General features: G+C 42.1%; 1 protein-coding gene across 14 annotated transcripts in view; it reads right to left on the reverse strand.

Moving 5' to 3' along the window:
- The window catches only part of NTNG1 (netrin G1), a 310,561-nt gene extending 305,182 nt beyond the window's left edge, over positions 1-5,379 (reverse strand). For 6 of the 14 annotated variants that reach the window (XM_070608046.1, XM_070608040.1, XM_070608049.1 and 3 more), the window contains exon 1: positions 4,089-5,212. The gene's annotated coding sequence lies outside the window, so the exon portion shown is untranslated. Of the gene's footprint in view, positions 1-3,782; positions 3,951-4,088 lie in introns of those variants that run through there. The other 8 variants (XM_070608051.1, XM_070608041.1, XM_070608044.1 and 5 more) reach the window with 3 other exon arrangements.
- Between the last annotated feature and the right edge of the window lie 10,075 nt (positions 5,380-15,454).

The following is a 15,454-nucleotide window of genomic DNA, read 5'->3' on the forward strand; positions in this document are numbered from 1 at the left end:
AAAGGAAACAAAGTGATGTAAAAATAGAAGATTTCCCCTTTAACCTTTATCACCTAATGGCACCAGTTCCCATCTGGCTATGCTCTCAACCAGGTTAAAATCATCAATTGCTTCTTAAAAGCTAGGTCATCACAGCAAAGAGCTAGGCAAACCGATTATGAGAAGGACAGTCAGTGACATATTTGGGGATTTAATATACTAAACCAATCCCCTGTGACCTATACCTGAACTAACTGGCAAGTAATGTGGGCTTTGCAATTGTTTCAGGTGTTCATGTCACCTGGATGCAGCTTCCCAAGAGCTCTGGCAGCCCCAGGTCCAGTTCTCCACTTTGCGAACCGTGGGAACTCACAGTTAATCAAATAATCCTATCATCTCTACTTGTGCACTAAAGTACTGAGATGTCCTCTTTGATAAAAAATACCCATTAATATGCTATGAGTACTCCATAGACCTTTGACTGATGTATAAATGTGCGGAGCCAAAGTAAAAATATGAAATTATGTCATGCCCTCAAGTTGACAGATGTTATTTATCCGGAATAAAATGGGCTATAAAACGGCTTTGCATACATGGAACATCTTTCTCCAGGATTCTGTAGCTAATTCCTTTCCACCTTGGATTAACTTTGCAGAAGGTATTTCACAGGCCTTTCCTCTCATCAGAAAAGAAGCCTCTCAAAATATTACATGGAAATAATAATGATCAAAATTCTAGTCAATTACATTCCAAAAACAATTGCCAATTTCATCAACTGACAGGAAAATATGACAGTAAATCCACCAACTTTAGCTGGCTCTCAGCATTCGTTTCATTACATAATCTCACTAGGAGGTGGGGGTGGCGGTAGTAGGCTATTTATTCCATAAACACTTAGCTCTTCAGGGGCACCTGGAATAGACAGCTATTGACTCATTCCTCATAGACATTAAGAATTTTATAAATATGCATGTTTCTGAATGGGAAGGAACAAAAAGAACATTGACTATAATCATATTCCATTGAGTGAAAAATATAAAGAGATAACGATATAGACAAATTCCATAACCTAGCAAAATCAGCAGCTTCCAATACTGTCATAATGAGATTGACTAGATGAGATATTTAACGTAACTTGAAGGCTCTTTGCATTTGTTTATTGGTTGTGAAGAAAGCATTTTCTAGTCATCTTAATAGGAAACATTTGCTTCTATCCTTTTGTTAACTGTCTCTCAAAATATAAGGAATTTAACATGTACTGCAATATCATTGGCATATTGTAGTCATACTTGATCAGGTATTATGAGCAACTGCCTATCATGAGATTTTTTTAATAAAACCAAATAGCATACCTTAGTATTTGAAAGACCTCTGTTTTCACGGGGAAAAGAATGATTGGAGAAATTAGATAGCATGCATTTTGCAGGATGTTTGAGGATAGGATATACATAAATTTATTTTGGAATCAGTTAAGCCTAGAAGAAATCTGGGGTTTCATTACCACAGCACAATAAATCTTTCCTTCTCATGTAGGACAAGTTCAGAGATCCAAGGTTTCAAATACACATTTGAGAAAATCTACGCCCACCTGAAGTTTCGAAACAAAATTCTGGATTCTGAAGATAAAATTATTTTTTTAAGTATGCTAAATCTCTTACTGACCTATAATATAATTCACACACACACACACAAATGTATTTTTCTGTTAACATATAATTGATTTTCCAAGTTGTATAAAATTTTCTGTCTTTCCAAGAGACTTGGCGCTTTTGCAACTCTAAAACTCTCTCTCCAAATCTTTATAACACTTAGAAAACATGTCAACTAAATGTGTACTGGTTTAATTTTTTAAACATATTACCTGATGTTTTTTCAGAATAATAATGGAAGCAAAAACAGGTATTTGCATCAATTACAAATATACAAAGGAAACTGCAAAATACATTAGCCTCCTCCTAAAAAAGCTAACCTGAATCATTTTAACACATATGCCCAGCGAAAGCTGACAAAACAAAAATCTCAATAGAAAAATAGCTTTACGTGCAAATAAAGTGTTTTCTCACAAAATTTTAAGATTACCCCTCTTAAATTTCACAGTAAGAAGTCTCAGCAAACTAATACACAAATATATCGAATTCTGAATGTCCTCCTGTTTGTCTTTAGTGGTGAAATAGATCTCATTTCATGTCATCCAGAAAAGAAAAAGAAATATATCCTTTATGTATGGAAGCTGGAAGAACATTACATGCAGAACACTTGATGCATTCTTTTCTTTGCATGCTGATCCACATGCAAAGATCCAAATTTTGTCCTAATGAAAAACTGAAAGTTGCTTATCTTCCAAAAGAATCTTGGACACTTATTAAGCTGCTTTTCTTTTGCCAAAAAGAAAAGGGGGGAGAGGGGTGAAGGCATTCGAAGTGACACAGTTCAAAATACTTCATGAAACCTCGGGTGGCTAATTCCCCACAGGTTAGAGATGTTCCTTAAGGGCTAAACAAATCAGAAAAATCTTGCCCCTTCTCCGAAAAAGAGAATTTCTGGAAAACTTTTTAACAAGCTTAACCCTTAAGTATATTTGAATAAATGATCTTCCTGGAAGATTTCTGGAATTGTTTTTCATTTCCGCAAGAAAACTTTTAGTATTTTCAGTCATCAACTGGGGCCTTATTTCTAGAGCAAATCTACTGCCAGATACACCATATGTTTAGTAGAATTTTGACTCTTACTCAGAATTTTCCATCCCAAAGATTGACAAACTGTTATGATAACGAGCGGCTCTATTACCGTTCCCTGGGTAAAGAGAAGGATGGGGGAGGGGAGGAGAAACAGAAGCCTCCAGTCTCTGGAAATCTATGCCTGATGCGATGATGGTAATGCAAGCTCAGACTTTTGCAAATAAAGTTGTTTTAAAATCCCCGCTAAGAATTTTCCTCCCTTGCCCTGTAAGATGACAACCTCCTAAGTGGATTTCTGGAAGAAGAAAAAAGGTCCTCGGGTGAGGTTACTAAAATAAACAGCAGAGGGCGCAGTTTCTTTTTTTATCTAAGTTTGTCGGGGTATGAATCACTTAATTGGTTATTTTGGGCCCAATAATATTCAGTATTATTTGTATTATATATAGATATCCACATCCATACAGGAGAGCAATTCAATGTCCCTAGCCGAATCCATCAACCGATTAACGTAACGCCAGGAAAGAATCTGAGAAAATGTTCCCAACAGCATACCTACACCAAGTCTGTCCCTCTTTCAATTTTCCCTTCTCCTCAGCTGCACAACATGGAATAGTAATGCTTTAATCTCGCTCCAATAAAGGAGATTAAAAGAAGGGAACTTCAAAAGCTCTCAGTGTGGCCGCCAGCTCCACAGGGCCGGCAAGAGGGCAAGTTTTTCCCCAAAGAAAAGACAATTGGCGAAAGGGAAAAAAAAAAAAGCAGCCTCCAGCGTTGTGTGTGGCCAGGTGTGTGAGAAGGAGAGCGCGCTGGGTGCCAGGCAGTCCGTCGATGGAGACACCAACCCAGCGCCCAGGCTCTGGATACAACACACAGACACGTAACCTGCCCCGGGCGCACACTCGGGGAGACATGTGTGTGGGTGTGAGAGTGTGCGGGGCGTGTGCGCGCAGAGGCTCCGCGCGCTGCCTCCTCCAGGCGCTTCCCAAAGTTCCTCGCCCACCCGGAGCTCCCCGCCCGCCTGTGGATTGCACTGGGGGCGCCTGAGGGAGGCAGGCCGCCCGCGGGGAGAGGGAGAAAGACGGGACGCGCGGATCGTTGAAGAAGGGGGAAGCGGGCGGCACTTACCGTGTGGCCCGATTGCCCTTGCGCCGGCCGGGAGCCGAGCAGACGGCGAGGGGCGGCGGCCCTGCCCAGCCCGGGGCGCCTCGGGCGGCGGCCGCAGCAGCGGAGCCCGCAGGCGGCGCTCGGGCGGGCGGCGGCTATTCCCGCCGAGCCTCCTCCGGGGCGCGGGCTGCGCTGGAGGAGGTGGGTGGGAGGTGACCCGAGCGCCGCCGCCGCCCCGGGGTCCCGATCGCGCCCGGCCAGCCGCGGGAGAGGACCCCGCAGACCCAGAGCCCCGCGCCGGCCCGCCACTCCCCGCCGCTTAATTACCTTCGCCTCGGGCCCCTCGGGGGGAGCCTCCTGCGCGTCGACCCCTCTCGGAACCCGCACCAAGAGGGGGAATTCCTTCCCGTTGACGTCCTCTTCCGAAATGCAAAAGATCAGTGACTTTGACAGGTAGATGAGGGGGAGGGAATAGGGGTGGGCGGAGAGGAAGAGAGGATGAGAAAGGGGCCTCTCCCTCCAAAAATATACTGATATTAATAATGAAATCGCAGCCTTCGGAGGTCTTGCCAGCCCAGTCCCCCGCTTGCCAGCGCTCCTCCGCGCCTCCTCGCGCCACTGCCTCTGCCACTTCTCGCCTTAAACTTTTACTGAGGCATTTTTTTTTCTATTTCTATTTTTTCCTCTTTCCTTTTTTTAAAAATTTTTTTTAAGCTGAAGGACGATTTCCTGGTTCCTGGGGATCAGAACCAGCGGCCCGGCGGTTCTACCCCGTTTGGCACAGCTTTCATTTTATTTCAGATGAAGACGTTGAGCTTAGTCAGAAGGGACATAAATCAGGACAATTAGCATTGGCGCCAAGAAGATCCTCATGTACCAATTTCGCCCGGGCTTCCTTCGCGCATTCCTCCACTCAAGTCAGAAATGTCACTGCACATAGCGTTGATGGCTGCGAGACGCGACGCACCCAAAGTCCATTTGATGAAATATACATGGCCCACGATGCTTCTGGATTGCGGCTCCCGGGCTCCCCGCCCCCGCCCGCGGCGCCTGGCCGGACCCTGCTCCGAGCGGGCAGCGAGCTCTTGGCAAACTTAGGGGCGCGTACAAATTAAGGAGTGAGCGCGAGGGCCGGAGCAGCGAGAAAGAAAGAAAGAAGCAAACCCGGGAAGCCGCAGCCCTCGGAGGGGTGGCATGTACGTTTCACTTAAAAGCAGATCTTCTTCTGCAACCGCCAGCAAGTGGAAGGCTTGCAAACCTTATACTACCTCGAGACCTGGGCGCTCCGAGCGGTCCTAACTCCGTCCCGCTCGCTGTTGCTGCTGCTGCTCTGGCCGCCGCTGCCGCCGCTCCACGACCTCGGGGTGCTGAGGCTGTGAGACCACCCTTCACCTCCCCCACCCCCAGCTCGCCCGCAAAAGCACGGTTTCTAGTAACTCTTCACGTACCTTGCGCTCGTGCCTCCGCCCGTCCCATCCCTCACTCCTCGTTCTCCTCCCCCGAACCAATCGAAAGCACACCCCTCACCCCAGGCCGAGATCGCAACTGTGTTTTTCAACCAACAATTCCCTTGCCCCGCCAGCGGTCCCTGCAGCGCAAGCCTCGAACCTCCTCATTTAGAAATTCCTTCTCCTTTGGAAAGTTGAAGTTCAAGAAACAGCTGTGTGTATTTCAGGCCTCCTAGCCTTTCCCAAGAGAAAGACAAACGCCCCGAGCCCCAAGACTTCATTCCCCCCCAGTGGGGGCTCAGACTTCCCTGGGATCACTCTTAGCTACATACGAACGTCAATAATAATAATAATAATAATAATAATAATAATCATCCAGACTTAGATATACACTTTAATCAGAAAAAAAGGACTATTGCAATAGGGAGAACACTCTGATCCCGTAAGCATCTCAAAACCAAACAGAAATAGGCTTTTTTACATGCTAAGGGGAGAAAACAGTATGGGAAGGCTGGGCGGAAGAGAGGGCGCAGGAGGTCCCCCGCGACTACTTGGTTTAATGAGAAATGTGTCTCTGTGGTCCACGATTTGGGGAATAAGCTGACAAGGAAACATGTTCTGTTCTTTAATACTTGCTCAGATTTGGGAGTTAAGCTCACAGTTCAGGGTCCTGTGCGAAGGAGAAGCCTGACTCAAGTTTGGTTAACGCAAAGCAGAGCGTAGGAAATGGGCAACTGTAAACACCTGGTCACTAACTGCATGCCCCACGATGATGGCCAGAGCTAAGAGCAGAAGGGTCATTTTTCTGTGGTGGTTGGGGATGGTGGTGGCAGAAGGATGCATAAGAGAGCAAGTTGTTGAACTGAGCCTGTAACCAGACCCTCCTGGGCCCTGAGTAGCCAAGAAGGAGGCAGGACTCACACACCACAAACTTAGACCCTCCAACACGTGAGAGGCCACCAAGGCACCTCCCTCCCTTGATTACTTCCGGGGCAGGAATCTCGGATTGCCCTGTTTTCCTCCTCCCCACCTCTGTGCTTAAGGAGTTACCTACAGGGCTGAAAGTCCTCCTCAAAGGTGGCCTTAGACAGTGGTCCCTCCTGGCTCTTCACCCAGCCTCTGCTCATGCTCCTCCAGAGTTGAGATATATGACTGATTATACGCAGATGCCGCTCACCACCTAACCCTCCTGCACAGGCCCCCAGAGCACAGTCCCTTCTGGGGAGCTAGCAGGTCTTGAGAAACAACACCCAGAGTGGCCCTCTCACTTCTTGTTGACCCCTGGCCTGAACGCTGACATACAGACAGCTCTCAGCCTCAGCTCTTCGTCCTGCCCTTTTCTGTCAAGCCAAGAAAACCCCTTCTGAGATCCGATTCTCAGCTTTATTTGATCTTTTTAGGACCTTTTCCAGTAAAAAGTAAAGAAAAGAAATCTACACAGAGATTAGGAAATTCTCTCCTGATATATACCAAGATCTTTGTGATATTGACTCCCAACCTGCAGAAATGTTCCCTTTCGTCTGCCAAAATCCTGGAACGGACCTCCGTCCCCCCTTCCTATACCGTACCCTCCCTCATTCCAAGCTTCCTTTCACTCCGAGGCAGACCTCAGTCCCAAATAAATCTGCTCTGTGAATGGGACCCTCTCCAGTGAGGTAGCTTCTCCCACTCCAGGAGTGGGAGAGTCGTCCAGAGGTGAATTTTTCTCTCAAACGTGCTCTGATCTTTTCACAGACTCAGTAAATCACCCACTAAGCGTGTGGATCTAAACTCTGGGCAGGGAATCAGAATCCCCGGAAGAGACTTTTCAACATTCACTCCCCTTCCCCTGCAGATCCTGAGCCCTCCTCCAGTGGGGACAGGACAGGAAGGACTTTTCCTCCAAAAAAGCACGTGGCTGAATGTGATATACTCCCTTCAACTGAGAACCCGTAAACTAACATTTATATATTAAACCAGCTTTTCCGAATATGCTTGTTTATATAATACACACCAATCAGAAACTTACTTTACATATTTTCTTGGCATCAGGGAAAAAAAATTGAGGACATCCTTACTTTTTCTATCAGCCTTTGCTTTCTTCACCTGTATATATTTAACTTTCTTTGGAAAGAATGATTTTTCTGTTTTTATTTAACCTTTCAACTCTCCTTTTTTTCTCTCTCCTTTCAGAGAAGAACTGTTTGATCTTTCAGTTCTCTGGCTTCAGATCTCTGGCTGGTTTCCATGCATTCCTCATGCTTCTTCAACTTAGATTTTCACTTATTTGTAATCCTGTTAGGTCTCTAACTGATGTCATTTTTCTGGGTTATTAGCCGCTTAAAAACCTTCTTTTTAGAGATTTGGCAAGGTTGTTTAAATACTTGTAATGTCAATATGCCAAACTTGTCGTGGTAGCATATTTGCAATATATCTGGTCCAAAAAGATATGTCTTCTTATAAATACTATAAAGTACTGGACATAAAAGAAGGATGAGATAATGTTCCTTGCAGGTATGAATAATTTTTGCTCCTTCCGGGGATTCACTTATAGCCTCCTTGGTAATAGGAATGAACTCCCGTTATATTAAGACTTCAATGTCTGAAATTTCCAAATCAGGGGCCAGTTCTATGTGGCCAGTTGTACAGCAGATGATAGATGCCTTTTCTAGCTGCTGCTTGTGTCCCAGTAGAAGCATCCTTCTGAGCAGTTGTAAAACCTTTAGCTCTTTCCTGCCTCCACCCTGTGCTCGGGGACGTGCTTTATTACAGAGCCATTAGCAGTGTAGTTTTGACAGGTTTTGAAGTTCCTTACCTAACAGGATTTTTTAATGCTTAAATATTTTGACATTTAAACCTCTCGGAAGCCCTAAGCATCTGGTCTGGGCTCTGGCCCTAGATGATATTGGCATTTTCCTGTTGTAGTAGGTGGAGCAAGTACACTTACCTTGAAACTTTAAATTTACAAACCCAAACTACCCACGAATCGAGCGTGCCCAACATAGGGGTGTCATCAATCTCATTTAGTTCTTCTAAGGACTGATAACGGACCAAAGAGCTTATTGCTTAGTGTAAGAAAATACACGTATTTACTGTGTCACTGATTCTAGAATGAAGAATAGCAGGTGACATAAGCCATTGAAAGTTAATACCTAATGCAAGGATCATGACCTTTAGCACCCATGTGCTTTTGAAAATATGGCGCTGTGTAAAATAGTTTGGAAATAATAAAATTAGCTGCTTGGTTAAAACAACATGAAAAAAATGACCAAAATGTGGGGTTTGGTGGGGTTTTTTAGGAGAAAGCGTGCTAACCTAAAAGATGACCGTTTTTAGTCAAATATTTCATGTCTCTTTTCTATACCAACTTTACGACCATAGAGGTATTTGAGGGAGAATAGGTTTCTTGCTTTTGTTTACCCTATCTCACCCGTAAGAAATCAATAGAAATCGCTTCTTAATTTTTATACTTTGAGCATGTGACACTAGACATTTTTATCCAACCAGTAAAATCCGTCAAAATAATGGCACCCTGAGCTTCTCTTTACCCATTTCGATTCTTTTTGAGACTCAGAACACGTGGCCAATATTTGTTTAACAGTTTATCTTTTTTCTGAGGCTATAAAAAGAGGCACCCCCTTGGCAGGTTTGGATAATGCTATGGTCTGAACAAATTCAGTAAACTTCTATGACCTTATATTTTGTTGTACTTAGTTTGTCCAGCATCATTAACTTATTTCTTTTCCTTCTTCTTTTTTTTTTTTTTTTTTTGGTGAGGAAGATTGTCCCTGAGCTAACATCTGTTGCCAACCTTCCTCTTTTTGCTTGAGGAAGATTGTTGCTGAGCTAACATCTATGCCAATCTTCCTGTATTTTGTACGTGAGTTGCCACCACAGCATGGCTTGATGAGCCATGCATAGGTCCACACCTGAGATCTGAACCTGCAAACCTTGGGCAGCCAAAGCGGAGCATGCGAACTTAACCACTACACTACTAGGCAGGCCCCCTAACTTATTTCCTAAAGAAAGAAGATCTCACAATTAATCTAGTGTGTTGGCTGGAAAAGTTCAGTCTCAAAAATCAACAGCTCTATAGATTTCGTCAAATGTAATTTTCACATTTTCAATTATTCTCTAACAACAAAATCGGCAGCCTTTTCGAACTGAGAAAAAAAATGTATGAAGAAAGATTAACACTGCTTGCCTTATTTAGAGATCTTTCCATCAATTCCATCCCAACAGTTCTCTTCATTTCAATAAATGTTGATGGGACCCACACTGCCTGCCGGGAACTGTACTAGGGGCTGGTGGCAATGCAAAGCTCTCCAGTCAGAGTGTACACAGTCACGTTGGGAAAGAGCATTGGGCTAACTGGAATGTTCATTTTCAATTTTATACTAGAGATTACGTAAGGGAAATGTAGTTGTAATAGTCAAATCTGGAGACGCCTTTTGTGCCCAAGATGGGGCAAAGACGCACACAAGTCGCATGATGGTACAGGACTTCAAAGATTTCTGTCAGGCCATTGGCCCAAACTACAATAGAATGCAGCCTCTGTGGTTTAGCAGCGTCTACAAGAAGTTCTTGTACTGGCGTATAGATGTAGGGCAGAATGCAACAATGGCTGAGCTAAACTTCAGTGAACCACTACAATGAGAATATTCATGATGAAAGATAGCCCGAGAATAGAGAAAAAGCAGAAAAGAAACATAAGATCACAGGTTCCGTTGGTTTGAGGCGACTCTCCCCAGATGTTTCTCCCCGCTTTTCTCGACTTCCTGCTTCTGGGTTTAGTTTGAGGTTTACGGTTCTGAAATGATTACCCTGACCGCTGCTTTTATCAGCTCTGTGGCTTCCATCCTTTAGCTTCTATGCTCAATGGAGGCATTGGATATAAGCTGATGTTGGCTTCTAGTGAGTAAGATGGGATTTGTGCCAAGTGGCCTTTACTTCCCAGTGGGCTGCCATCTTCTTTGGCAAGAAGGCTCCCTCTCCTACAGAAAATGACTAATTCTCTTAAATCCTGCCTTAAGTTGTAGTGGAGAAGAGTGAAATCAGAGGCATTATGAATTCTTTTCTTACTTCAATAAGCCAGGAAGAAACTCGATTGTCAGTTCTCCAAACTTTGAAATCCTGTAGAAAATAGCACAATTGTAAGATTCCTATAATATCATAGAAATTATTTCTTGTCCCCCTCTCCCTTCCTCTTGCCTCTTTCTCAGACATGAATTTCACACCTCCTGTGTGCTAGGGACTGCGTTAGAAATGACGAGATGAATAAGACAGTCCCTCTCATAGCTTCCAATCCATTAGAGAAGACAGACTTGGTAACAAACTTGTTAACTACTGTAGAAGCTGAGATTGAAACCCACAGGGAGCAGGTGAACCCCAAAGAAAACAGTGTACTATTCTCCAGGGGGATCCTGGAAAAGGCTGGGTAGGTGAGGTGGTGTATGACCTACATCTCAAAAGATGAGTAGGTGTTCATCCAGCAGGCAAAGGGGCAAAATCTTTCTCACAGGCAGCAGGGGGAACAGAGTCAGGAGGCCTAATCCAATAGGGCCTATTTTGGCCCTTTCAAGGAGTTTGGTGTGACCGCAGCTCACAGCCCCATGTAGATGGCCTTTGTGGTGAACACTTGAGAGCTTTTGACACTGAAAATCTGTAACAAGACTTGAGAGCCATAGGAGATAAAACCAAGAAAAAGGAAGTATTCTGTGTTATTTCTGTTGAAACATATAAGCATGCCAACAATTTACCATTATTGACCTACCAAAATGACACCTTTATGTCTCAGCCTAATGGGATCAAGGACTGCCCATTCAGTTCTAAGTAATCTGTGGTAAGAAAAGACAGTAATCTAAAATAGCAAATAATTTTTAAAACTTCTATATTTGCTTTTGGAATACATTATATGCCTTCTTTTGGCAGGAGATATACCTTCCAAATGAAGTTTTGTGCTTAGATTGGTATTAAAATTAGTTGGATTTCCCTGAGTAAGCACTGACAGCAGGAGAGCGTGGCTGCAGAGCAGACTGGTGACCAGCAAACCCAAGGTTCAAACATTTAACCAGGGATAAGCCACACCTGAATAATGGAGAGTTGAGTAATTAGTAATTATAGATGGCAATTAAGCCTTCCGTGAAAGAAGCAGCCCCCAGTCATTCTGCCATGGTTTGCATTTTTGCTATCTTAAATCAGTGCGTTTCAAACTCCTGTGGGAGAAGAACTATTTGTCAAAAAGAAAGGGGAAGAAAATAAAACAAGATAGAAAAAGATGCTGGAATTCAAGAAATTTAGAAATAATTATCACAATGGAAGGGAGCAAATGGATATTTACAGCAACCAGTACTTCTGTAAGTCAACGTGGAATTCGGATTCTTTTTTTCTTTTTGGTGAAGATGAGACAGTTCATCGAGCTCTTTAGTTGTTTATGACCAAAAAGTGAGGAGATGTATCGGTGATGAAGAAAAAAGGAATAATCCGTTTTTTGTTGTTTATCTTCCCTCCCCACATATTCCCAACTGCCTTCTGCATTTATAAACCTTAGTTTTCTTGATATCTATGTAAAATGAGGCTTTGGAAACTACCTCTCTCCTTAGCCGCTTCCCTGAAACTCTGTCTGCCCTGACTTGTCTGAAGGCTGAGTTTGCAATGAAGGCAGAGAGCTAGACTGTCAGTTACCGTATATCATGGTATACATATTACTGTTAAGATGTTGCAATTATCCTCATATTCAGAATTGATTGATACACAGGATTGCTGAACGCTCGTAGCTCATTTAAGCATTCAGAAGTAGACCCCCAGATTTCAGGAACAGAAAATCTGAGACTGACCTAAATGCAGGTTTAGCTTAAAATCATTAAACGTTTAGATCTTTCAAATGAATTTTTTCAGAAAATCCAATGAGGGATAGTGTAAGTAGCACTCGACTAGGAGCCCAGAGACCAAGACCTTGTTTAGACTCTTTTTTGCTGTGTGAATTTGCATAAGTCCTTTCACTTCTCCGGGTCTTACCTACCTAATCTGTCAAACGAGGAAGTTGAGTCAGATGAATCCACGGGAGTAGTTCTCGAGGTGGGGCGCCTGGACTTCCTACCTCAGAAAGGCCTCACAGGCTTACTGAAAAGCAGGCTTAGGAATCAGCACCTCTGCAGGTGATTCTGCTCTAAGCACATTACATTTCGAGGATCACTAGCCTCAGGTTTTCCCCAGCTTTTGCATTTTGTCTTGCTTTGAGGTTACGATTCATTTAAATAAAAACTGAGACAAAAATAAATGTATCCTTCATATTCCTGGATAATACAATAGGATCACTGATTTCTAGAAGTTTTATATGAATTTCTATATATTAGAATGAAGTGGGATATATGTTTGATTCCCTGAAAGATTTGGTAGAATGAAGGGCAAGGACTTTGATATATTTTTAAGAAAGGAAGAAATAAAGCATTTGCCGCATAATACAGTTAATTTGTAACCATGCTCACTAAGGCCCAATTTCTGGAACATATGTAGTAGCTATAAGCTGCCATAAATCTCTGCTAGAAGTGTATTACTTGACTTGTAAACAAGAGTTCTCTGAAACCTGCCGTAAGATCTAGTCATGAGGTCTTAGAAGCTTTTGAACATTTTATTCTAGTTGAGTTTCTTCAAACTCATTCAGTGATTATTGGGCTTGCTTTACCAGCACTGGCTAATATATCTATGCAAAATGCCCTTGTGAATTATTACAATTAAGCGTTCATAAAGATCAGAACTTCCAAAACATTTTATATTAAAAACTTTTCAATTGAGGGTGCAGGCCTGGTGGAGCAGCGGTTAAGTTTGCACGTTCCACTTCAGAGGCCTGGGGTTCGCCAGGTCGAATTTGGGCACGGACATGCGCACCGCTTATCAAGCCATGCTGTGGCAGGTGTCCCACATATAAAATAGAGGAAGATGGGCACGGATGTTAGCTGAGGGCTAATCTTCCAAAATAAATAAATAAATAAATAAATAAATAAAAAACTTCAAGACAACTATATGTAAGTATGTGTATGTGTATATAATATACGTATATTTTCTGTGTATTCAAGTTTCAGTAATTATGAAATGTAGTTTGATGTACTGGCAAAATCCTCAAAGACCAGGCTTCCAAATCCTTCATACATTGCTTAACAGTTGCATGGCCTTAGGGAACTGGCTGAATCTTTCTGAGCCTTGCTTTTCTCAGCTGTAAAATGGGAATAATGGGAATCATGCTAAGTATCTTACAGGATTGCTGTGAAGAATAAATGTGATATTTGATTTAAGAAAACACTTTGCAACTATTAACTATTACTTGCTTTGCATATTAAAGTGTTGAAGCTTCCATTATTGTCAGCATAAATTCTTACATTTATTTATTTATTTAATAAGATTTTTTTTTACCATCTATTATGCTTCTAACACTGTACCAAATATGCTGGAAAATAAATATAGAAGAAGTATAAGCTGACATTTCTATGCTTAAGGCACTTAAATTTTGCTTGAGAATTTTATAACAGTATCAAACAGTATAAGGTTAAAAATAGAAACACAAATTTTAAAAAATGACTAAAAGCGAATACAACTGATCCTCAAAGATCAGGGAGGGTTTCACCGAAGAAGGTGGAAAGAGGAAGGAAGACCTTTGAGAGTTTGGACAGGTAAACGATGGAGGGAATTTCAGCAGGAGATTGAGCAAGAAGAAAGGCAGCGGAGCCAGGAGGGTCACACCATTTTCAGGAGCTGGTGGAGAAGCAGAATCGTTGGAATTAGGCATTATGTTAGGGGACTGTGGGCATATGTTTGGAAAATTAGGTGACCCCAAAGGTCAATGCTCCTTGACTTCCCCAGTGAAGAGTTAGAAATTTATCCAGGGGATAATATGGAGCAGTTCAAGTTCTGAGCAGGGAAACCCATGAATGCAATGATGGTTTTTATAAATCTATCTGGAAATAATGTTCATAATGAATCAGCGTACAGAGATACTACAAGCAGGGAGAGTGATCCAGAGGCAACTCTATGAAACCCAGTAGACAATGATTTATACTAAAATGGTGGTTGTTGAAATAGAAAACAATAGACACGTGAGACAATGATGAGATTTCTGACAGAATTTACTTATTAATAAAATAACTTTAAGCTAAATAATTCTTTTAAATTACATGAGAATGAAGAGCCTTATAAAGCTCTCACATTTTCATTTATCTTCAAATGTTCAAAATGCACATACCTTTCTTTCCTTCAACCTAATATTTATTGAACACATAATTTGCACATTGTTCTAGGAGCTTGGGACTCAATGGTGAGCAAAACAAAGACTGAACTCATGAACCTTACATTCTAGTTGGAGGACAAAAGATATAAACACAATCTTAATTAATAAGTAAATCATCTACTATGTTTAAAAGAGAAAAATATAAGGAAACAAGAAAAAGTGGAACAGGATATAGGGGAGTGAGAGTGGTATGTTGAGGGCAAGTTGCAGTGCAAAATGGAGTGGTCCCTGTAGACCTCACAGGGAAGAGGAAAGAGAGCTGGTTCCACAGATATTTGGAGGAAGAATGTTCTAGAAAGCGAAAACAACTAGTGCAAAGATCCTTAGCCTCCCTGCATGTGGGAAGAGGCCAGCATGGCTAGAGATTTAGGATTTTATTTTTAAAGTCTGACAGAAATTTAGAGCAAGTCATGTGAATTCATGTTTATGCAACTCTTTTAGGCTCAACCATATTTGTACCGTGTATGTATCACACAGCCTTCTATAAAGTAATTTTAAGCCTTTGGGGAAAAATATCTTACGTATGTATATGTATATATTATACACATAAAACATGGAGAACGGTCCTTCTCGCACTTGATGTCAGTTAGCATTATTATTATTTTTTATTAATGTCATTATTTTTGTATGGTGCTTTCATTTCTGTAGTTTTCTGGGAAATTTTTTTAAATTCCTTTGCCCGTTCTTAAATTTTTGCTACCACCATACTTCAGACAGTGTTTCAGACTGCTTCCAAAAGTACCTAAAATACGACCTCAAAAAAGGAGCAGAAAGAAAATGTAATGAGGAATAAGGCTTAAAATGAACATCATAATGTCTACATACCACAAATTGTCCCTAAGCTTACTAGTGGACAATAAAAAAGGAAAAATCTTAAATCTAATTGATAATATCTATCAGATTACAAAAAACCTGAGTATTTAGAAAAAGCATAACTGTTCTTTGTAATAAGACCAGGCATACATTTCCCTGGGGGGGTCCTCAAA

Source organism: Equus przewalskii, unplaced genomic scaffold, assembly GCF_037783145.1.
Source record: "Equus przewalskii isolate Varuska unplaced genomic scaffold, EquPr2 ChrUn-13, whole genome shotgun sequence".
NCBI lineage: Eukaryota > Metazoa > Chordata > Mammalia > Perissodactyla > Equidae > Equus > Equus przewalskii.